This window comes from Daphnia pulicaria, chromosome 8, assembly GCF_021234035.1.
Source record: "Daphnia pulicaria isolate SC F1-1A chromosome 8, SC_F0-13Bv2, whole genome shotgun sequence".
Taxonomy (NCBI): Eukaryota; Metazoa; Arthropoda; class Branchiopoda; order Diplostraca; family Daphniidae; genus Daphnia; species Daphnia pulicaria.
In genome coordinates, this window is record NC_060920.1 from 8,811,762 (window position 1) to 8,836,566 (window position 24,805).

General features: G+C 42.6%; 1 protein-coding gene across 1 annotated transcript in view; it reads left to right on the forward strand.

Annotated features, from left to right (window-relative positions):
- LOC124310854 (tyrosine-protein phosphatase 99A-like) overlaps positions 1-24,805 on the forward strand; it is a 691,797-nt gene that overhangs the window by 243,489 nt on the left and 423,503 nt on the right. The gene's annotated exons all lie outside the window — the stretch shown is intronic.

Genomic DNA, 24,805 nt, shown 5'->3' on the forward strand with positions numbered 1-24,805 from the left:
AGAGGAACCAACGAACAAACATTAATGGCATGTAATACGTCTGTAACTATCTGCGTCGTTTGAATGTCTCAAAAAGCTATACGATAATAATAATACAACGCTGAGCCGTGGAATTTAATGGCCTATTTCCCGGCGTTTGAATCAGTCACCGACAAAGAAAAGAAAAAAAATGAAATTTTGATTTCTTTTGTGCAATCAAAAGTCAAAAAGCCGATTTGGGCAAACATCATCGCCAGGCTCCAAGCCGAAGAGAAACATCTTAACTCTTCACAAAAAAAAGAAGATATTATATATTAGAAAAGAGGAGGACGACGTTAAGGTGAGATCTGTGCATGTATAGGCCTATGTAGGCCTCGGTGTAATACGACACTCGACGACACACACAATAAAAAGACAGATGTTGAAAAAAGGGGGGGGGGGGATATGTCTTCACAGTTCACACAAAGTCCGCAGTCGTCTCTCCAAAAATTTAGATTTGATTCCGTATTTTATTTAAAAGACGTGTACAAAGAGGGTGGATCCCAATCCGAATGGTCTATACACATTTTCTTTTACGCATCTCATTTCTCCTTGTGTAATATTTGTATATCCCCTACACACACAAGGGGAAAAAAAAAGAAGCCGGACTAACTACTACGACGACACCAAACTATAAAGAGCCGGAAAAAGGAAAAAGAAAAAAAAAATAATAAAAGACCTTTAGCACGCGGGTCGGCGGCGATCAGGACTTTAATCACAGGGTTGAAGTAGGTGGAGGAGAGGAGCGGCAACCTTAAGAGTTGGTGGTGGTGGTGGCTGCTGCTGAACCGCCCATCGCTCTCTTATTCAAATATGTATGTATATACGCCGGGACCTGGAAATCACCTGCGATATGGTGATAGAGAGACACCCGTGTAGATAGTGTAGAGGAATATAATAACAGCCGGCCATTGAAACGACACTGAACCCGCGTGTGTGTGTGTGTACTGTGCACATCTCCCAACTGTCAAGTGTCTCTCTCTTGACTCTCCGGTCTTGTCTATTTTCTTATTCTCTCTTTTGATTTGGCTAGATAGATCTCCTAGTAGGACCTTTGGCGGCCTCTTTTTCCGCATCTGGTTTTTTGAAGACGGGCAATAGACACTGTACACCTGACTTTTTGAAATCTATCTGCATATTTAGATGATTTTATTTTATTTTATTTTTTGGGTTGTGTGTTGGCCGCTTTGTTTCTTCTGTACACCCTATTATTTATTTATTTTGGTGTGTTTGGTGAGAAATAATCAAATACAAAAATGGAAATCGGATCGATGATGAAGTTGTCCAGCATAGCGGATCAGTGGGAGGGGGGGGTAGAGGCAAAAAAGGCCAGCACGTCCCCTTTATTTTTTATTTTTCGTGTGATTGTCTTTTTTTGGGGGCGCTTTGGATGACGTTGATTCATGCCTGACGGACTATCTCGGCTGTTGGATGTACGTCCAACAGACAAAACAAGTTTATGTATACAGACACGTAGCAATTAAAATTTGGGGGACAAATTATGAATGCGTCTTGTCAAACGGCGGCGGGAGTTGGCTGGCTCGGAGGCCAGGCCAGGTCGGGCCAAGCCAAGCCAAGAGAGAGAGAGAATGAAGAAATATAAAGTATAAATCGGGGAACCCGTTTTTGTCTTTTTCGGCATCACTTTGAAGCCATCGGAGCATTTTCTACGAAAGGCCGCCACTCAAATGAGACCAAACAGTCCGAGTCGTACGTCTTGACAGGTGTCTCCTGTGGCCGGCGGTCGCACCTCAACGATCGTATCAACTTTGGAAATGCGAGAGAGAGAGAGAGAGAAACAAGAGACAGAGCAATGCAGTAAAAACACATCAAGAAACAACTCCGGAGAGAGAAAGAGACAGAATAAGAAGAAGAAAAAAGAAAGAAAACAAAAGAACAATAACAACAAAACAAACGGGTTGAACGGGGCCATTTCTTTTTTCTCAGCACCCGCCTGTATGTATAGCTCGCAGCCGTACCTCAGCGTATAATATTCCCGGCTTATGTGAAATATTTAAAAAAAAAAACCATATCCTTTGCCCATTTGTTTTTGGCGCCATTTTGCATTCACGAATTGTTTCGTTTTCGGTGGAAACGGAGCCAAAAAAAAGTTGGAATCCAAAACTTGCGGTGCGGCTAATCGAGTGGGCGCCCCCTTTACCGTCCAGGCATAACACCAACAAATGTCAAGACTTCACGAGTCTATCTGTTGGGATCCCTTCCATAGCTTATGGAAGAAATCACAAGAAAATCAAGAAAGGAAAGTAAAAAAATAAAAATAAAAATAAAAGAAGAAGAAGGGAAAGAATAAAGATGAGTCCTGTCGCCTCAACTGATGGCTGATGTGTTTATCAAGCGGAATGAATAACAAGGTTGTATATCAAAAGCTGCCAGCCTCGCAAGAAAAAAAGCAGCAGCAACAAACGGCAGTGCAAGCAAGCCGCATACGAGTTAACAAATAAAAAATTTTCTCTTTTACTCACAATTTTTTTTTCTTTCAAAACAAAATTTTATTTCATTTTTTTTTTTCAGAAATAAAACGAAATAAAAATATCCATTTAAAAAAAAGGGGGGGGGGGGTGGGAGAATAATAAAAAAAAAAAATGGCGGGGGGATACGAAAAATAATAAAAATAGAAAGACGTGAAAGGAAATAACGAGAGTCAAAGAAGTGTTGGCAAGCGCCAAAGTCGAATTACATCTACGTCTTATTCGTTTCATGTAAATATATAATATTCGAAATTCTGGAATATGGCAGCGCTCGACACGTACTACGTAGATAGAACACACACAAACACACACACATACGCCATAGCAAGAAGCACATCGCTATAACAAGGGCTCTAAACGTTTTTACAACAGTTCCAACCATCAGCAGCAAGCGTCCGAGAAAGATGTCAAGATATTAAAAGTCTTTAGCGGCGCGCGAGAGGGTCCGCCGCTCGTTTGCCGATATGATATCAAAAGAACCGAAGGAAAAGAGATGGCAATGATGAGAAAATTAAAAAAAAAAAAGGGCCAAAGCAGCAACACATTCAAAAAAAGTCGTCGGGTGTGAATGACTGCCTCTGCCGTTGCTGCGGTCCATGTGAAAATAAATACATCAAAACTTTCGTCTCTATATATATATAGCTAGGCGACTCCCGTTGGCCGATGTATTATTATACATATTGTCCTGTTTGCTTATATAGCTGAGATGTGTCATATTTTTTCCCCTTCTTGTATGTTGCTAGCAATAGTCGACGTTAGTGTATGTGTACATATTTGTTGAGTTTTGGTGGTGACAAAAGCCCAAAAAGGGAAATTTTCATAAATCTATTTTCCCTCGACTCCTATAGAATAATAATAATAGTGGAAATAGAGTTATATAGCTGCGCTCTCTAGCTCTTGTAGCCTCATCGGCTTGTGGTACCAGCACCTTTTTCTGCCCTTGGAAAGTGTAAATACACAAGCCAGGAGGAGGAATGAAGAATATAAAAAGGAAAAAAGGAAAAAAAAAAAAGAAAAAAAATTCAAGAAAAAGGGAAGATGAATTACTTTGACATCCCAATTGCCGGGCCGATTTTTCATTCTTTTTCATCGTATAAGGCACAATCGAAGCGCCCGGCCGGCCCCGGCGGCCCTGGCGCGCGGTTGCCGCGACCCAGCACAGAATGAAGACACACACACGGCAGAGAAGAGAAGAGCTGCTGCTGAGGTGACGGGCTAATAAATTTGTTTGCCGTCGACTGACAAAAGAAGTGTCGAAGTTGCAGCCCTTGTTGTCGGTCGTGTTTCCCTATCCGCAGCGCGCATACACACACACACAACACACACACAATTGAGAGCTTCACATTCTTTTATTTTTTATTCTTTTTATATTTTTTTCGGTGGCCCAGCATTTCGCAGAAGAGTTTCTGCCAAAAAAAAAAGGTGAAGGTACACACTGGAAAAGGTACCACAATAGATCCAATGATTTTCAATAGGTCATAAATATATTTCCAAACTGTTTCTTCCTTAACTTCCTCTCGACTGACTTGTGTGTGTGTGTGGATGGTATGGCCAGCTCTAGGAGAATACAATACAAGCCCGGCACACGTAAATACATGTCCTTGGCTGTACAACTTGGAAAAAGAAAAAGTCTCCATCAGCTTCCAGGAATGATGTCTCTATGCTTTTTTTTTTTTTACTTTTTAAAGACTAAAAAATGGGTTCGGAAATCAGTGGCCATAAGTCTCTCTCTTTTTTTCGGTGGTTTTTACCGATGAAAGAAAAAAGAAGAAGAAGGATGTACATGCCGCATCCAGCGGCGGATTGCAAGGGACGTGTAGGACACACAATGGCAAAGAAGAGCGGGCGACAACTTCCTCCGCGCGCTTCTTCTTCTCCGTTCAATAATAATACAACATGATCACTTGATTTGTCCAACCCAAACTGGCCTGGGCTTTTTCTCTTCTTTTTCCTATCTCTCTAGTTCTCTACCTGTGAAAATGTCGTCGCCATTTGTTAAAGTCTCTTTCAAAAGACATTTTTTTGTGGGGGGAGAAAATCAAAGATCTTTCTTGCGAGAGTTCTCCGGTTAATAAACAGAGATGCGGCGCAACAAGCGGCTCAAATAGAAGAGAGATGAGAGCTGCTTTGGCTTCCAGCAAACATACACATTCCGGGACGGCAAGTTTGGCTATAGAGAAACATTTCATTAGCTGATGAGATGTGTTAGAGGGGGCCAGCAGCCACAGCAAATGAAAAGGACAACCTCAATTTCCACGGTCTCTCGCCATCTCCCCCCAGCTAAAGAGGCCCAGTTCAGATAGATGGAACGCGCGCCACAATCCAGCCACAACTGGAGAGAAAAAAGAGAGAAAGAAAGAAGAAGAAATGAAGCCGTGGATGATTGAGGTACGCAGACGAGTTGGTTCTCTCTCTTACAGCCTTCGCACGTATATATTTAGATATAAAGAGAACGATGTATATAAATATATGTATCTGTCGGCGATGCGTGTACCCCCGCAGAGTGCACCTGGATGTGAATAACACAGCGAGGAAGGAAGGAGAGAGAGAGAGGGGGGGGTTCTATAGGTAGGGGGCAGGAACAAACGAGACATCATTTGGGCCGGACCGGGCGGCCGGGCGGCGGCACATTTTCTTCTCAGCACTTGAAGCGCCCAAAAAGCTGGAAGAAGAAGAAGAAGAAGAAGTTTTCTTCTAAACTCTCAGTGTGTGTGTGTGTGTGTGTGATAGGTGTGAATGTGTGGTCGGCGCCCAGCCAAACACACGGATGAACCAAAGAGAACCAATGGCCACGATCCCCATCCATCAGCCGGCCGATTGCGGCGTGACAAAACCGCTCCGAAGAGAGCCCCATGCTGCGTGCCGCCCAATAGTAGATAGATACATATACAACTCTATATCACGCCAGCATCGATGATGGCTCTCTCTCTTTTATCTATATGTTTCTCTCTTTTTTTCTCTCTTTCGCTCGCTTCGTTTCTCAGCACCCGGACGTCTCAATCAACAACACACACACACACAAAAAGGGTTAATCGACACACAGGTTTTTCACGGTTGAAAAGACATTTGCTTTTTTCTTCTCTCTTCGTTCCCAAAGGGCCTTTTTTGAATGTCGGAAAAAAAAGGCCATTCAATGTGTGTGTGTGTGTGTGTGTGTGAGCATACGAGATCTCTTTTACTGCGTTGCTTTTCATTCGATTCGTTTGTGTACATGTGTCTGTCTGCTGTTGTGCGGATGGCGAATTCTTCACGGACCTTCTTTTCTCATTTTTCTATCCAACTCCCCCCCCCTTTTATTTTTGATGGATGATCCAAGTCATATCGCCATTTATTCTCGTTTTTTTCTTTCTCTTTTTCGGTTGTTGTTGTATTTTTTTGTGTGTGTGGGGGGCGCCATCAATACGGAACGAACATGCACAATTGGCGAATTGGCTCTTTTTTCTCATCCGCACTGGGGGGAGAAAGAAAAAAACAGCCACGAGATTCTTTTTCATGGATGTAGTCACTCCCGCGGGCGTTGATATCGCCGTGCCAAACAACAGTTCAGTCACCGTCGGTTCAGCGCCCAAAGGAATAACAACAACAACAACGACAACGACAATAGAGACTCTCTTAACAATCAAAAAAAGAGAGAAAAATAAAAAATAATGTTTGATGGATGATGTATACGACCCCCAAAAAATAACACGTCTACACTAATTGAGCTGCGATCAACACAATCGATTATCGACGGACAGGGAATGGGCTGAAGTGGTTCACACGACGACGTCTGTATGTGTGTGCAACAAACTAGCGGACAGCACTGAAACAAAAAAAAAAAGGTTCTTCCCGGATCGGTCCGGTTTTTCTCGTTTCAACATTTTTATTTATTTATCAACTTGGAAATTTCATTTCGATTGTCCCTATACACATTACTTGATTTCCCCCCTTATCTGTTCATTTGTTTTCGTTACACACATCACCTGTTGTTATAGATTCGCCAGTTTTGTTTTTGTTTAAATTTTTTTTCATGTGAAATAAAACAAAAGCCAACCGCGCGACCTTCGTTGTTACATGCACAAATATCCAGACAAATATAGACAGTCGACGATTGCATTCGAGAAAATCCGGTTATTTTGATTTTCTTTTTTTGGCTTGGCGGGATCGAGTGGATGTGTGTCTGCTGTTCTCGTTAGTCATATCGCCAAAATAAAAATGTTTCGAAAGATACACAAATTCCAGCCTCATCGCACCGCTCCACACAGCTCGTTTGGTTGTTTGTTTGGTTGGTTGGTGCTCCCTATTGTTTTCGTCTTTCGGATTTCTTTTTTCTCTTTCGGTTTGTTAAGTAAATTCGTATCTCCCGCCTTTATTCTTAATAGATTAGACACATTGGGACTTGTGATTGACAAACAGCCGCGCTCGAAACTTGTTGTCATTGCTGTTGTTGTTCTTATATCCTGATGTTTCGCTCCGGCGTGTGGCTGCCAGCAATGTTGTGTGTGATGTGTGTATATGCAAAGGCTGTCAATCAAAACGAGTTGAGAACACACACACAACAGTACAACAGCCACCACTGAATTCCGAGACGATAGATTCTCCATCCATCCAGAAACAACCCCCCCAAAAAAGCAATCGCCAGCCCGGCTCTCTTCGTAGAGCAGAGCAGAGCAAGCGCCCAGCCAAAAAAAAATGAAAATGTGTGTGTATGTGTGTGTGCTGGATGTATAACATATAACGAAGGTGACGCGCTGTAGGAGGTCCTTTTTCCTTCTAACCCAAGCAAAAGATCTTTATCATCAAGAACCGCCCGATTACCCTGGACCTTTTTATTTTTCCTCTTTCTTATTCTTGGCTTTTCTTTCTCTCAGCTCGTCTTGGACCTTTTTTTGATTTTTGTTGGGAATGTTTTTGAGTTGTTGTTATTTTGATTTCCCATTTTCTTTTCTTTCTTTTTTTCCCCTTCCTTAAATACCATAACGGACATAAGGAACTCTAAGGGGGGATTTCTCTGACGTTTGACTATTTCATTCCCTCCTTCCATCTCACTCACTTCGCAGCTCTCCCACATTTTGTGTGCGCAGTCCAAGACTAACGCGCATCAAAACGAGCCGAGAAACGTCAAACATCAGAACCCCCCTTCTACATTACATTCACTGTTGTTGTACACGGGGGGAAAATCAAAAAGAATCCCAGCCACTTTCTCAATCTAATGTTCTTTTTTTTTTCCTACCAAAGACCAGAGACTAGCCCAGCTCTCTCCTCTCGCGCACGTCAATCTCCCATATGAGGTACAAACGCGAGCGCGCGCGAGCCCGGCCAAAAACTATCCCAACAATGTCAACTTGTCCGAAACCCCCCCCCCCCCCTTCAAAAGATTCCCGAGACCACCGGAGAAAAAACCAAAAACAACAAACAAATATTTCAAAAATAAAATAAAATAATAAAAAAGGTGACTGATATTACTATATCTTCTGCAGCTGCAGGAACATCCCGGGGACCCGTTCCTCACTGATTACCCCCATCAACTTAACAAGGCATCAAAAAAAGACAAACAAGGAAAGGTCAAAAAAGAGAAATAGAACCAAAGAAAAAACCTGTGTGCACAGCCAAGCGAATGAAGAAGAAGAAGAAAAAATCAATTTGATAGACTATGAAGGCGACAACAATAGAAAACGGATTCATTTATAATAATATCTAAGGATGCGCAGGGCAAGAAGTTTGGGTCATTATTAACCGGAGAGTTTATAAAATGATTCAACAAATATATATTTAAGGATATTTAAGGTCAAGATAAAGGAGACAGGCGTCAGCCAAGCGTGCTTGGAAATCAGAGCTAATGGCATTTAATAAACGGGGCGACATTTCTTTGCCTTCTTTCTCCGTAAAAAAATTGTGACGAAAGAGAGACACATTCTTGACGATTCAGTTTTTACCTTCGAGCTCCAGCAATTAGAAACATCCATCGAGCTCCATTTCCCACCAATCTGACTCGCATCGGCGAGTCCGTTTCGGCTAGTGCCACGTATTTACCAGTTGATGCATAATAGAATAGCCATTTTTATTTTTTACAGCCCTTCTAGAGTATCAGCTAGGCACACAGAGTATCATAAAAATGATGGGAGAAAAAAGTGAGCTAGCTCTAGATTTACTCCGGACATTGGCTGTTGCGCTTCTGCAATCGCTCACCACTTGTTTTCTTCTTATTTTCCTTTCTAAAAGGGGGGTTCCAATTTTTACAACGAGCTCAGGGCTCATAACAACACACAGAGCAGACCCTGGACATGGCAAAAGAAGCTGCTGACTGGTCGTAAAAGAAAAAAAGAAGGAAATAATAAAAGAAAAAAAAAAGAGAATCCAGTTCAGTTTAACAGAAGTCAAAATAATAGCAGTAGAGTTGTTGCAGCAATGCAGGGCACAGCTCTCGCCCGGATATGGATAACACACAGTGGGCAACAACAGTTGTATAGTTGAGACATATTTACAGGCCTATATGGCCCCCATATAGAGGATGGCAGGGCCGGCTCAGAAAAGTAAAGAGAAAAAAAGGCCTAAATGTTTAGTCGATCGGATGGATATTATAGGAAATGGTGTGGGCTGTTTCATTCAACTGGGCGCATTCGAGTGGAGGTAAAATAGGATTGTGTAGCATATCCCATCAGATCAATAATAGACGATTAAACTCTTCTCTTTTATTTCATTTTTTTTTCTTTCCACCACCGCCGTTAAGGTGTGAAATTTATACAGGGCTCCTTTTGAGTTGTTCTTTCGGCCCTTCATCGGAGACTTTTAGGCCTCTAATAGAAATGTGGAAAAATATCTCCATCCGCGTGTCAAAAGAAAAAGAAAAGAGGGGGTCCAGGGTCGATGGACAGTTAAAGATGAGAAGTGAATCCATACGTCGATGAATTAAAGAAAGAAAAGAAAAAAAAGGATCGTCGAATATAAATGAATATAGTATAGCCACGCAAAAACATATTGGGCTGTTTTGTGGCAGCAGCAGCAAGGCGGTTTCCGGGGCGGCAACGGAACCGATTATCGTTGTTTGGCTATACTACATACAACGAATCAAAAGAGCGCTATCTATGCGATTCTAGAGCTCTTCTTCTTCTTCGTATTTGCCGATACAGTTGAATCTATATGATAGATCCGTATTCTCTGAGGACCCTATGGCCTTTTCGAATGTATTAGCCGCGCTGGAGGAATATACAGTCAAAAAGGAAAAAGAAAAGAGAGCCATCATGAGCTGTAGAGGAGATGAAGGGTGCTGGCTGTTTGGTGACTGGCTAAAAATATCAAAGTGTCTACATGTACAACACACACACACAAAGTAGAAGCGCCGATGTAGACCTCCGCCGACGTTTTGACCCAAAGGTATATAGTATGTATAATTTTCCCATGAGCGGGTGTGACAAATCCATCTGGTCCGTCCACCGCCACCAGCAACCACCAGCCGACCGTATCGCCGTCACCAGTTTCATCTTGTCTCCACACAAGCCAACACAGGTAATACATCCTACAGGCACTTATGTGTATATCCATCTATTCTCGTCGTTCAATACGTATAATATACACATTGGACACGGTTATCTCGCCTCTAGCGCAGACAGTCGACACGGACAACTGTATATGCATTTGGAAGGGCTGAGGAAGAGGAGGAGGAGGACTGACCTGTTGTGCACCCCAGCCCCGGACCATTTGAGAGAGAAAAAAAAAAGACAAAAAGGTCAAGCCAAAAAGGGTCGCTAATGAAGCTGCTAGACTGGAAAGCTCAAAAGAAGAAGAAGAACCATTCAATAAGTTTTTTTTTCCAAACGAAAATTGACAAAACCTCCCTTCACCTCTGTAAAAATAATAAAAAGTAGGAGGAAAAGAAGAAGAACATCAGCAGCACCAGCCAAAAAATAAAAAAACTAATTTTTTTTTTCTTTTTTTCTTTCTTTTTGGTTTGTGTGTGTGACGACGACCCCGCCTACTAAACAGTATACCCCTGGAAAGAGTCTAATTCCGCCGGGGTCCACCCTCAACTTTTTCTTATTTTTCTGTACGATTCCAGCCCAGGCCGATCCTTCAAGCTAGCTAATCACCAGCCGGCTGTTGGTCAACACAATAGACATAGTCAATTGTTCTGTCACGGTCAATAATGACCACCCATCTCTTGTCCAGCAGCCGTTCAATGTACACTTGAATGGAAAAGATCGGGTGAAAAAAATAAAAATAAAAAGAGAAGAGACACATCAGCTTGAAAATGACAAGGAATAAAAAGGGCGGGTTTTTTTTTTCTTTTTTGATTAAATCAAAAGGATAACTTTGTCCATATAGGCCTGAATATATGAGTACCGGTGTGGCGGCAGGCTCCTCTTGGTAAAAAAATTGTTTTGAACATTGCACATTGCTTCTAGTGTTTAAAATTCAAATATTTCCGAATATGATGGTTTTCTACCCACAGAAAAAGTTGTGAGGTACAAAACAAAACAAGCCTAATCTGCAGTCGTTCGACAAATTAGATTTTTAGTGAACCCGAGAAAAAACAAACGGAGAGAGAAATGTTTACAGTTAACCGCCTATAGCTCAGGAATAAACGTACTCCGTGACTACGTAACGATTGATAACCAACCCCAGTACCCCAACAAAAATTGCCAAAAAAGAAAAATAGAGATTGATTTTGTCCTACATTTGTGCCTGGGAAATACAAATACAGACAGGCATCTCTACAGTTGCTCCATCCATCCGCCGAAGAGTAAAATGGCACCAGACGGGATAGGGTAAAGGGTGTCCTCGTGAATACACCCACATTCACATGGGCATACACGAGGGCATTTGAAGAAAGGGGAAACAGAGAGATCCATAACTCGATTGACACCGGACGTTTCTCCAATTGAAGGGGATGCTGATTATCTAAATGAAAAATAAAAAATGGGTTACGAATAAATATTGAAACAACAAGTCAGGTAAAGATGAAAATGAGACACTGATGGGTAAACCTTGATTGCTAATAAATGGAAGAATTTAAGGTTTACATGCAACACACTGCATTGATGCAAGTCATGCATCATTCAAATATGTGGCAGGTCACAGGAAAAAAAGTAACGAAAATCATTACCCAATTGATGATCCTGAGATGGTGACAGGTTATTAACATCTGCCCAAGAAAAACTTGCAAATTGTGTAGTTTTGATGGCTGGCTCTGGCCTCAAATCTGCAAAAAGAAAAGGTTTTTACATAGTACCAACCAACCAACCAACCATGTAAAGGGCAATCACATGTTAAATGCTAGCAGTCAGGATTTAACTTTTCACAAATTTGGAACAGGTTACTTTTCTGTAGCTCCCACAATCATGCTATGGTATTTTTTAGTTTTATTTACCCGCTAAACAGCATGGGGAATAAATTTTATCACAAACAAATAAATCTTGAACCATGCTTGAACTTTGTCTTTGTCTTCTCGAAATTTTCAATTACAGCTAGCAGACGACACATTTCGCGCAATTTTCTTGTAATCAGCATTCTTACGATAATGAATATCGATAGAAATTATAAATGATAAAAAATAAATCCTTCAAAATTCAAACCACTTAAAAAAGATAAAGGAATTATTTGAGGGAATAAATTTTAGTTGAAATCTAGTACCATTTCTGATTTCTGTTTTGGTATGTAATTCCCCGGTAAGACGATCGGCCGGGATTATTTTCAACATCAAATTGTTCGTCTCAAAAAATGTGATTAATCCCACCCTGGACGGACAAGATCCAAATAAAAATTAGCATAAAACCCGCCCGAATAATAATGTATAGGTATAAATTGGGCGATTTACTTTGAAGCAACGGGGGCGTCGTCAACGGCCATTGTCGCTGCAGCTGAAGAGATGCGCGTTGACGTCTCCGCTGGTTCCTCGTCTCTCCCCCCATCCATAGGGAGTGGCCCACCCGTTGGCCCTGCATAATTGGAACATATACATGTACATCGCTATGTACGGCGGGGGTGCAAGAGAGCTGGCCTGCTGCTGGCCGCGCGATGCGACACCTTTTCTTTCTTGTGTTAGACACACCGTCAGAAGAATTAGTGTGGATGCCGCTGGTCTCTACGAGCTGGGGTTATTTCCACCAGGGCGCAAAGAGAAGAAGAAGAAGAAGAATAACGCGCTGGTCCCACGGTCGGAAACTTGGCCGCCGCCAAACGAGGCCGAGTCAAAGAAAATGACAGCACATGCCCGTCTGCGCCCAGGTGAGAAAAAAACGGGCGAAAGAGAAGAAGAAGACGGGAGAAAAAGGTCGAACAAGCGGACAAACGTCTCAACTATAAAGAATAAAAAAAGAGACAAACTTTCATCTTCATCTTCTTCTTCTTCTTTCAATGTCCTCGTAAAGAGCTTATCGGGTTGACGAACCGTTCTGTTCGGGAAAAGAAAAAATCTAAAAAGGCTGGACAAGCAGGAGCAGCAGCAGCTAGGGGGGTGAAATAAGATGTTGGAGACCATTGGGCCGGTTTTGTAACAGCAGCAGAGCATCGCGATAAGCTGGACAAAAAGAAGAAGAAGAACTAACGCGTCATTTGGAATAAGGGAAAGAAGAAGACGAAATATAAAAGAAGCTCAGCAGCACAAAATGATAATAGAAAAAGGGGCCCCAAGTATTGTACGACATCACGTTATCTTTTTTCTTTTATTTTCTGCCCGTCTGCAGCACGGCCCCCCTGCTTTTGTTTGCCATGTTGTCCGTTTCTCTAGCTGTGATGTGTTACAACAGTTTGCTGGGCGCCCACAGTCTTGTCCAAAGCCAATGACGGGGTCCATCCTGAATGGGAAAGGAACAAGCCCTTGTTCTTCTTCTTCTTGTATGTTCTCATTCATTGTTATAGAGTTATTTTCTAGGAGCCATCAGACTTGGCCATCAGCAGTCGGAGCCGGCCGACACATTGAGAGCGGCCCACTCGTCGTTGTGTCGCGCGCCCAGTCATAATAGCAGCCGAGGTGCACACTAAGTGCGATGTAGTTGCATTGTGTATATGTACACACAAGAGAGACGGGCCTACATGTATATAGGAGAAAATAAAGATGAACCTAAATATATGGCCGTCTAGGCCTACCTGAATCCGTCCCACAAAGTGATTGAGCCATCGGATGACACATTTATGGCCGGCAGCAGCAGAATGAAACAAAACGACGAGCAACAAGTGGAAATATATAAGAGAGAGAGTGGCAAACTTTTTTCTTTAAAAAATGGACACTCAGAGGGAGGCCGGACTGATATGCCCAGGCCCAAAAAAAGAAAACTGTACATATAGCCTTTGTGTCTATAATAAAGTATATAGATGCCATTAACTATTCTCTCGTCTCTTTTTTCTTTGGAATAGATTTAGTCCATTTCTTCTGTCTTGTTGGTGTTGCCCAGTTTCCCTGGACAGCTCTGCCCCCATTGACAATAAATATATATATATGCTCTGCTCCCTGATCATAAAAGTTGATGATCTTCTTCAAGATGGTCAGCCCAGCAGCCACCATGGAAGCAACAGCTTCCTAAGGCACACGCACAGAAGCAAATCCCCCTGGCCATTTCCTCCTTATATGACCCCCCCAACGAACCCAAAATACAATCAACATTTTCTCTGTGTGTGTCTATGAGGGGGGGGGGGGGGGTTGATTTCATTTTTGTTTTACATCCGTTGCTCTGGCCTCCCTATAAAACTCCCAGAAGAAGAAGAAGAAACAATCCTCGTCAGCCCACACCGTTTGTTTGTTGTCCGTCCCTTTTTTTAATAATATATTGAGAGTCGATATCCTGGGCAATAAAATTCCGGTGCCCACCTCCTCGTCGTAGTCGACTAAATCAATTGGAACGAGAAGATAATGCGAGCAGCCACGTTCTCCATTTTTTTGGGATTTCCAGCCATCATCATCCGTCATCATAAAACGGACCTCTGATGACCCTTTGATACACGCTCACCTTGTGTGTGTATACATATAGCAGGCCTATAGAGTAGCTTGGTAGGTGGTGTGTGGGCCGGCCCTTTTTCTCTGTGGTGGGGGTCTGTATCCATCCATCTCATCCCGTCTTTCTTAGATAGATGGACAGAGAATAGAGATACATGTTGGCAAGTGTGAGGTGGAATGTCGGGAATGTCTGATGTACACGGGAGAGGTGATGGCTCTCCTATCGATCGATTGGGAGATGAGCGTTTAGGAGCGCCCGCGCAAGTGGGATCCATCACGAATCCATTACCGGCCATCTTCATCTCCATCTCTCGAATTTGGTGAGTCTATATAGGCAATATCATACGTAGTACGTGGTACATATCTATCCATCTCTCGCTCTTTTTTCTTCTTTCCTTTTTTTTATTTTCATCGATCGATAGTGTCAGCCCAGCAGACACCTTAAGGGGGGCATTCCACCAAAAGATTCTTTCTTCTTCTTCTTTTCAAAAATAAAAATTCGGGTGTGATTTGATAAATTCTTATATAGTATATAATATGTACTTCTCTGGCTCTCGGCTGTCATACGTCATCACCCTGGATTGAATGTGCAACAAAGAGCGACGCGTCTATTTTATTTTATACAGGGTGACGCCATTTTCCCCCCTTTGCCCTGTCACTTTCTTTCCCTCGGCTGGACGCGGGAATGCTCGATCGCTGGGCGGATCCGTGCTGATCAATTATAACACCAAGGCATATCTAGTCTCGTATCTAGTATATCTACAATATCATCTAAATATAGTCATTCCTTATCCTATCTAAAGCTGTGTGTGTCTATTCCTTTTGAGATGTGATGTAATAATGTTGGAACGAGCTCGGCCATTGGCGTCGCCGCCGCTCGTTCGGGAATAGCTGCATGAATATTTGATGAGCGGCGGCTATATTTTCTTCTTCTTCTCGCACCTATACACACACACTGTGGAATATACACACAAGGGCCGTCTATTCTCCGCCTCTTTGATGGCCGTGGCGAGATGTTTTCATCGAGTCGCCACAACGACCGTCTCTCATTTTCTATGCACACACACACACACATACACAGAGACTATTTCTTCCTTCTCTTTTGAGAAAAAGAAGGCGGAGATTTGAGAAAAAGAAATGTATAGAAAAGAAGAGATCTCTTACACTATAGTCCGACCTGTCGCTTTCGGACTCGCCCACTTCTCTGGGCCAGCTCACGTCGGCGGCGGCGGCGGCTCTTTTTTCGTGCGTCTCTATTCCCGCGCGGTTATGGCACGACGAATATATATGTATTCCTCGTTCGTTTATACGACACCCATTCTTCTTCTTCTTCTCTTTCTCTCCTAGGCGAAAAATGGGGAGGAGTCTAAAGAAAAAGGTAAAATCAAATCATTCTCAAAAGGAATTTCGGACGAATGAATTGACTCTCACACAAACGGCGGGTTCATATTTTTCTACACAAATTGCTGTGACACGAGAATTCCTCGTTTCTTTTGATCAAATGATGGGCAACCGACTTTTTTCTCACCCGTGGTGGTTAGTTGGGGTTGGTTGCAATGCGAGTGTGTGACGTAATAGACTTGCCGGTTGCCGCCATGACGGCTGCCAGCTCTGCCGCCATGGCGCGGGGGCTGCCACTCGGTCGGCCAAAAGAACTGCCGAACCGAAAAGAGAAAAGAAGCGGATGACAGGTTGAGAAAACCCTACAATTAAGGCAGCCCCAGGCTGCTCAGCTCGGTAGCTCTCTTAGACACATCGTCGCTGGGGCTGCTGCTGCTGTACTATATAGATTGGCGGCATTATATTCAAACCGAGTAGTATATTATATCTACACTGTATCTATCTATATAGATATATAATAGACTGGAATTTGATGGAAAAGTACGGACAACACACACCTTTCGGCCATCACCGTCTATGCATATGGTTAAGGGAGGTGAGCGTTAGATTCTCATTAAAGCCGGTGACCAAGCAGAGCTCTATTGAGAGCCAAGATGGCAAGTCCCGATGTTGTGTGTTTGAAACGACCGCCGTTTCTTTTCTTGTTCCCATTGGGAACAGAAGAAAAGGAGGGCAATTTGTGGGTCTAAATAAATATATGCAACAATGGCCGGCATTCCTTTTCTTTCTTCTTGTTGTCCAGTTTAATTGGATGTACCGCAGAAGGAAAAAAGTTGCCGCTGATGTGAACGCGTCATCGCCTCTGATACACGTCACACACGTATCTAAGAATCGGTTAAACTACAGTGTGTCTTCTAGTATAAATATAGTACGGTACTATCCGCGGACAAGTTACAAATATAAGAAATAGGCCTAATAGAGAAGGTGAAGGGGATCGATCGATGGGGAGTCGATGGCCGAGGGAAATGTATAACAAAAAGGTGTTGAATGTTTCACCGTGCTGGAGATGGTCCGGCAACAATGGCAAGTCGAATAAGAAAGAGTCGCACGGGGTATATACAAGAGCTGCTGGGCAAGCGCCTTGATGACAAATGGGCCAAGCGGCTGCTGAAGAAAATAACGCAACGACAAAAGGAATAACAAAATACCCCCTCCTCCTCCTGGATGTTATACACTCTGCACAAGAAAAATAAGATAAAGCGGATTGGTTGTTGTTGCGCTGGACGGATCAAGGTGGACGGCCGTGTGAGGAATGGAGGCGAGCAACTACACAAACAGCAACCCCTCACCAAACTGCTGCTGGTGCTGCTGATAAAGACGTGCTGCACACCACGGCTAATTAATAGCCGACAATCTGATAGGCGGTCTCCAATTATGTGCAAGTCTCAGCTGGGCGATTGTATCGCCGAGCCCAAAAGAAAAAAAGAAAACGGGGCCGGCCATCAGCATCAAGAGCGAGAAGAAGAAGAAGAAGAAAAGGGCGACTCTCGCTGTGCCGTGTGTATGGACTTGTGGCACCTCCATTAATAGCTGTCATCCGCCAGTTGAGAGAGAAGTCAAGAACTTACAAAAAAATCCAAATAATAACACAAGAAAAAAGAAGAAGAACACCTTCCCAACTCAAAAAAAAAGCTGTGAGAAATGTCTAAGGTGTTCTGTTCATCTTTCAATCGCCGGACGCGTCTAAAGAACCTCACACCGGTGAGACTAGCTGCTGCCCAGGTAGATATATACACATATATAAATGTATATCCAACAGCATTTATTTCACATGCAGCGCGAGATGAACCGACTTGATTAAGAGCTCGGTGATTTGTTGAGACGACCGAATAAGAAAAAAACCAGTGCGCTCATTCTTTGACTCTACACACAGAAATATTTATAATATACCATCTCTGCTGGCAGTGGCAGGGGGATATAGGACATATGTATATAAGAGCTGCTGCATATGGCTCTGATGGGAGGAAGAAAAAAAGTTAAAAAGAAAAAGAAGAAGAAATGAAAAAAATATAAAGCGATGATCGCGATAAGCTCAGTCACGGCTATACAAGGTTGTTTAACCAACATCTGGGCTCCGGCGCGGCCGACATGGTGTCGAAACTTGCACAATAGCCTGGAAGAAGAACGCACAAACTACACACACACACACACAATATACATATGTATAACAACACACACACGAACAGAGAGAAGAAGAAGAAGAAGAAGAGAAAGACGTGTGTGACTTAAAAAATGAAATAAAATAAAAGAAGGTGACAAGAAAAAAAGCCGGTGCGCACTTCTTTTTTATTTTATTTTATTTCATTTCATTTTTTTTTTTTTATATATATTTCTTTTGTATTTATTTATTTATTTTCATTTCGTTTCTCTCTCTCTCTCTCTCTCATCATCTGGCGTTCCACACCGCACGCTGAGTTGATGGCGGAAATGTGGCTGTCTCCGTGCGGATTATACGACTCTGCCGACTCCATGCTGTGCAAACGCTTCTATATCTTTTCTCTCTCTCTTTCTCTCTCTCTACACACACACTGTGTGTGTGTGTGTGTGTAACTCGTATATACTACACACAACATGTAACGTCACCTGGTCCCACATGGCCCACCTCCCCTTCTTCTTCTTGTTCTTCGTTTCTTATCTGTTTCTTTTTGTGTTTTATTTTATTGCTCATTGCGATCTAATTGACTATCTCTTCCGTCACCAACCCAAAAGCCGAGGGGGGACTACCACCTGAAATATAGGCCCCTTTTATTTTTCTTTCTCTCTACAAACGTGTTACCATGTACTGTACATGTAGGCCTATATGTATGTATGTAGCAGAGTCGTGGAACCAACGAAATGCAGTGAGAAAATACCCAAAAATTGTCTTAAGGATATTCCAAGTATAGAGATTTGGCCAACATGTCGAGTTGCACCAATCGGATTAACATATTAGCAATCTGCTCTACTTTGTGTCAGCAGATTGGTGATGGTCTTTTTTTTTTTTTTGGGGGGGGGGGGGTTGATTGGCGGCGAAATCTTTTGAGCTATCAAGACTCTGTCGACTCAATGGGATTGGCGGCCATTTTCTATCCCCTTTCTTATAAGTCGACACCTTTTTTTTTAGCCGGAAAAAAAACGGAAATCCGCGCATAGAGCGGCGTGTTTATATCGAAAAGCTGAAAATTCTTTCGGTGAGAGAATGGCGACTTTGAAAATAGATATTAAGAAATGGGGGGGGGGGGGAGGAAAAAAAAAAGGTCTATATTAAAGCGGATACACATATAGCCATGGCCCAGCAAACAAAACACAAATGTATATACACACACACTGAGTGCTGCCCCTGTGTGTGTGTGTGTGTGGTGTTGATTAAAAGAAGACCGTCCTTCCGGTCCGGAGAATTCTTGACACCTCCCCCCACCACCACCACCACCACCACCACCACCAGGATGGTCTTTTTCTTGTCTTCTCACACCTCTTCTTCATCCTCTTTTATTTCAAAGAAAAATCTTCTTATTTTTTTAAAAGTAGACATGTCCGAATCTCAAATGTGTCAAAGCGGATCGGATGTGTGGATGAGCTCCTACGCGCGGCGGATGATTGAAAACTTGGCGCATTCCGGATGGATGTATACATGGGCGGCCGCACAGTTATATAAGAAACTGTGTACAAACACACACTGTGGCCCGTCTAGCTGTGTATTATGTCGACGTTTGTTTGGCCGGTGAAAAAAGTTGCTTTTTCGATTGGCCGCGCTCGTTCTCCCTGTGGAAATAATAGGACAGCCGTATTTATGAGCCTTGATTATGATGATTCTTATTCTCTCTGTGTGTTGTTTCTTTCTTTCTTTTTTCGGGGGTTGGACGCAGCACGCATATAAATCACGATGACCGTCACGGTTTCCGCCATTGTCGCCGCTCTCCAGCCGACACACCACAACCCACATCAACTTTATTTCCCTTTTGTGTGTGTGTGTGTGTTGTTGTTGTTGTTGTCTTTATTTATTAACATTTTATTTTTATTTTCAGAATTTTTTTTTCCTTTTTATTTTTCACCTTCCAGGGTAAATTACAAAGTTGGGACTGCTGGCATGAGCGCACTTTGTCACTGGAACATTTTTTAAAAATATGTAGGCCTAAGCTGGGTGTCGCCAAGATGGCCGCTAGAATAAAAATTCGAAATGATGTAAGGACAAACAAGCGGGTTTTGTCGGCTATAGTTGCGTATTGATAAGCAACACAACAACGCATGAATTATAGTAATAATAGTAGACGATGTAGTGCACTATAGTCTGTACATTATTATGATTACGACTGTGGTAGATGTGTAAAACATGGGAAGCGTTGGAGTGTGTATATAGACACAAGAACAGCAGCAGCCGCAGTGAATGGCGGGCGGCTCATTCATCACTCGGCACCTGTTGGCTAATGGACCTGGTTGGAAGCACCGCCTTGTCACCTCCAGCAGCTCATTTACAGCACCTCGCCCGCGTGTGTATCTCTCGACACGTATAATTTTCTTCTGTTTCTTGTACATTTCTTGTGTGTGTGTGTCTCCCGTTTTGTTTCTTGAGAACAAGAGGATACGGCCCAAGCTTATCGTTTTTTATGATGATGATTTCTTCCATCTTTTTAATTCTTCTTCTTCTTTTTCTTCTTCTGTTTTTATTATCACAAGGAGCGTAGATCGTGAAAAAAGCCCCGGAGAAATCAAAACGCAACAGGGCGTCTCCTCTGTGCTGTTGCTCTGCTCCGCTGCAACAAGCAGCCAGCCAGCCCCCGTTCTATAATACCAAACACTTGCACACACACACACACACCGCAGCATACACACACACACACACACACGGGGATATATATAATCATCATCGCCACGTAATAACAACCGCACCGGGGCAAGGTGGATCAAATATATATTTTCTTTTAATTTTATTTTTCCTTTTTCTTATATTCAACGGGAAAGAATAAGAAGAAAAGGTGGTGGTGGTGGTGGTGGTGGTGGTAGCCTGCTGGTGTGGAGGAACATGAAAAGAGAGAGAAACACATTCCAAGCGAATGAGAGAGAGAGGGGGGGAAACAACCGTCGTCCGTATTTCTTCGGTTGCCGCTGCTGCTGCTGTGCCGACTCTCTACACAACTTATAATATCTCTCTGGCTGACGCTTCTTATAATATTTTTCTCTCTGTGTGTGTACCGTACCCTGCCAGGTCCCTTTTGGCTTACCCTGTGGTATAGCCCTGCCTGCCTGGCCTGCCTGGCCTGCCTGGCGTAGTAGTAGTAGTATAGCCCAAGCCGCCACCGCCGCCACTAATAACCCGACTGTTCCAGACTGCGTGGCACCCCCAACGGGCCTCCTAGGGTTCTTCTTCTTTTTCTTTTCTTTTCTTATCCAGCACTTGGCCCGTTTTCTTATATTTTTATTTTTTTTTTATTTCATTCTTGTCCTTTTCTCTTCTTCTGTCGTGTTATTTTACTTTTTTATTTCATTTTTTTGTGTTTCCCGTTTCTTTTTATGATTTCTTTCCCCCCCTTTTATTTTAGTTTTTCTTCTTCTTCTTCTCACCTGTGCGACTCAAACAGCTAGGGGAAATAACATCTTCCACGCTCGACACTCACACTGCTGCAACGTAGGAGTACATGTATGTACAAGGAATCTTTTCCCAACGTTTTTTTTTATTCGGCGGCTTTGGATTCCATTGATGCAGCCCATGCCCAGAAAGACCGGGCAATATACACAATGGCCACGTACAAATTTTTGAAATTCGACACGAAAAAATAAAAGAAAAAAAATAAACAAGATGACCAAAACACCTGAAAGACGATCCTGCTGATTATATATATATTGATCTGTTTTTTTTTTCTTTCTGGTAGACCTTGGTGGTGGTGGTGGGTACACGACTGACATTCCTAGATCTAGTTGTTGTGTGTGTAGTGTCTTGTCGACTAATTGGCCGTGAGGTTGGAAACCGGAGAAACCGGAATTGTTTTAGAAGAAGTTTTCGAGGGGACCAACTTGATTGGGGAATAAATATATATATATATTTTTTTTATATTTATTTTAAAAGCTGCTGAGTTGAGTGACGGCCGAGTGTCGACTGCCGGGCTGCTCCACCTCTGATATTCTTTTGCCCGGCTTTTGTGTCTCTCACCTCTTTGTCTCTGTCTGTCTAAAGCGTTGCCCGTGAAAAACCCCTGTGAAAACATTTCTGAATAATACACACGAAACTGATATTCTAATCATCATCTCCTCTCTCTGCTGCTGGCCCGGCTGCTCAACGGCATTTGACAACGACAAACAACACAACAACATGTAAGAAGAGAGAAAACAACAAGCTCCAAAATGCCCATCGGGACCAAACAAATGGACCTCCCAATCAGGAAATGGGCCGGGGCTATCGGAAAACCTGGCCAGCAGCAGAGTGTCCGCACGATTGTGCGGACGCGGACATACTCTCCCATTAATTATATGAACGAAAAATAATAGTAATAATAAGTCGGTTTTTTATTTTTTAAATTTTTTCTGGTTGTTTTATTTTATTTTATTTATTTATTTGTTTGTTTTATTTGTTTTTTCTTTCTTTCAGGGTTTTTTATTTATTTTTTCCCTGCCCATGTTTTGTTTCTTTTATTTTCTTTCGTGAACACCAAAGCCGGTGAACCTGCACGCGCGTTTCTGCAATTAAATGACCGAGTACGCCGGACCGGAGAGATAGAGAGAGAGACCCATAGAAGCGCGCGGTCCGAATCCAAATGCGGTTAAGGCATTCCTCCTTTTATTTTATTTCATTTTTCTGTGTGTGTTTCTTTCTTTCTTTCTGGGGTTTTTTTGTCTTGTTTGTTCTTTTTAATGGATGGTGTCCATTGAGAATTTACGGCAACACCGGAATGAGTATATGGTCAATAACCAATTGGCGTGGATTATAACCGCCGGGGTAATAAAAATACACGCACACAACAGCAGCCAACAGCCAGCGAAAGAGAAACGAAATAACACACACGTACGTACGTACGTACACACATGTAGAAATGAGAAACAAAAGGAAACAAAAAACTAAATCGCCGTTGGAGGTGGACGTTGGATTCCATCGCTGGATGGTGTTTACTGGCGGCCATTTACTTGCACGCAAGTTGTAGAGTACGTTGAATACAGCTTAGCTAATAGAGAGCCGGGCCTGGTTATACTATTACGTGTATCATCGGTTTGGTGAACTGGATAAAAAGCCGCGCTTCCGGATGGATGGGAACGGCCGACATCGTTATCCTCGTTGTGCCTTCCCCTTTTGTTTGTTTCTTTTATTCCCGAATGTTTTGAATATTCCCAGTTGACGGGGAAAAATTGGGAACAACAACAACAACAACAACAGAAAAAAGGGAACGGCAATTGGTTGATTAAGAAAACTCAGCTGCAGTTCTCTCTCCTCATTTGGATGCGGCGATTTTCCTTTTCTATTCCGAGTTGATTATCATCCCGGGCCAGTTGTTGTTGTTGTTGTTGTCGGCCATGCACAGAGAGAGCAAGAGAGCATCGCCGTCCATACAATTCCTTTCAAGAGGACAAATAATAGCGAAGCTTACAAATAATCCAAATGAATCGAGGCGGATGATGGAATAACCCCAAAAGAGAAAATCTAAATGTACAATTGCCCGGCTCCCTTTTTCTATCTCTTCCAACACATTCATTTTTTTTAAATAATATTTTTGGTTGTTGTATTATATGAAATAATATTTTTTCTCTCTCTTATTTTCCAGGCTGCTGGCGTATAAGAGAATGAACATAAGGAAAAAATAAAAGAACTAAAAGAAAAGAAAAAGAGAATGAGAGAGGAAATATATAGAGCCTCCCCCGGTGGGAGGACGACCGACGAGGGCACTTGTTGCCTGGCAGAGAAAAAAAAAAAGTCAAATAACAAAAGAAATACCCGAAGAAAAAGAAAAACACCAAATAAAATAGAAAAAACGTAAAAAAAAAAAATATATTTGTACATAAGAATTGTGGTTTGGTGAACGGGCCAGACAGCTTGGCACCGGCAGAGTGTGTGTGTGTGGATTCCCGCGCCGCCCCGATGGCAAAACTTCTTCACACACAAGCCCCACCAAACATATAAGAGTGTCGAGGGAGAACCAACAACATGTGAAGAAGGTGGGAGAAGAAAAAAAGGAGGTGGTTGGTGGTTGTGTGAGGAGAGCCCCACCAGCCTATATCTATCTACACCTCTCTACCTATACTACCTACCTACCTAACGTCTACACATATTCGACTATAACCCTCGCGGTGGGGCGTCCGTTGTGTTGCGCGCTGGCCCTCTGTGTAACATCATTAGCGTTTTTCATTAAATCTGTCGACTTGTTGCTGCCAGCCATTTTCCTCCCTACCCTACCGCTTTTTTTATATCGACTAGATACACCTCAACTATATACACACAAGTGCGTGTAATACAGTTGGGGAAAAGAAAAAAGACAATTTGGATATTGTAATACGTATTATAAGCCTCTATGAAGGATTCGCGGGGTTGCAAGTTTTATTTCCGTGTTGGGATCTATGGGCCAACTATACACGTCATATAGAAAAAGAAAAGATTTGATCAAGGAGTTCGGGTGATGAGAGAAATGGACGCACCGAGTGGCTGCCAGCATCACATCTCTCTCTTTTTTAAATATCTTTCTCCATTTGGTCTGCTTTATACACTTTAACAGTCACTTAATCATCTTCTTCTTCTTATATGGCTGCTGCTGCTGGAGATCTTGTAAAATGTATGGAATAAAAGCGGCCTCTGGTGTTGTTCAACAACAAGCCGACTGGGAATTGTCCGAATAAGCCATCAAACTCCGGAATCTTGTTCTTGATGAGAGAGATAGTATAGCTATACCGGCCGATGAATAAGAAAACAAAAATAAAAAGCTCTTATACGTACGCGTTGGTTTGAACTCGACTTGAGAGAGCGATAGGAGTTCTCCTGCTGCTGCTGCTGCCATATCCTTCCCATAATCTCGATGAAGACGGGTTTATATATGTG